Consider the following 649-nt stretch of genomic DNA (forward strand, 5'->3'; position numbering starts at 1 on the left):
TCCATTTAAACATTGAAAAAATGACAGACATGGAGGCCATTTCTGATTCTTCCAGCTGCACAAGAGTGAATGAGAATCAAATTTCATATCAGCCTATGGCAAATTCCTATGAAGTGGAATGTCAGACATACCTCCAAACTTCTTTATCCTATTCTGACATCAGTCATTCATACCACCACTCTCTACTTCTCTACTGAGTTCAACAATCAGTTGCAATGATCACACAGCACTCACCGACAATACTCATGGTTACTGGGCTTATTAGGGACATGAACAGGGTATAATTCAAATTCAAAAGAACTCAAGATAAGACAGTTTTCCATTCAGGAGTGCCTTGTCTCAGCCATACCTCAGGAATGCCTCTGTTGTTCTCAGCTTCTCAGTCACGAGGCCACTTGGCCTCTGCCCTGTTCTGGAAACTATTATGAATTATTTTATTAGTACCCAATTCTGCAAGTCAGGCTACTATCCTTTACTGCCTTTGAGGTTTGTTGTTGTTGTTAGGTGCCATCAAGTCGGTACCAACTCATAGAATACAGAATGAAACACTGCCCAGTCCTGGGCCAACCTCACAAATGTGGCCATGCTTAAGCCCATTGATGTTGCCACTTTGCCAATCCATCCTGCTGGGGGTTGGTGGTCTTCCTTT

Source organism: Chrysochloris asiatica, unplaced genomic scaffold, assembly GCF_000296735.1.
Source record: "Chrysochloris asiatica unplaced genomic scaffold, ChrAsi1.0 scaffold00183, whole genome shotgun sequence".
Taxonomy (NCBI): domain Eukaryota; kingdom Metazoa; phylum Chordata; class Mammalia; order Afrosoricida; family Chrysochloridae; genus Chrysochloris; species Chrysochloris asiatica.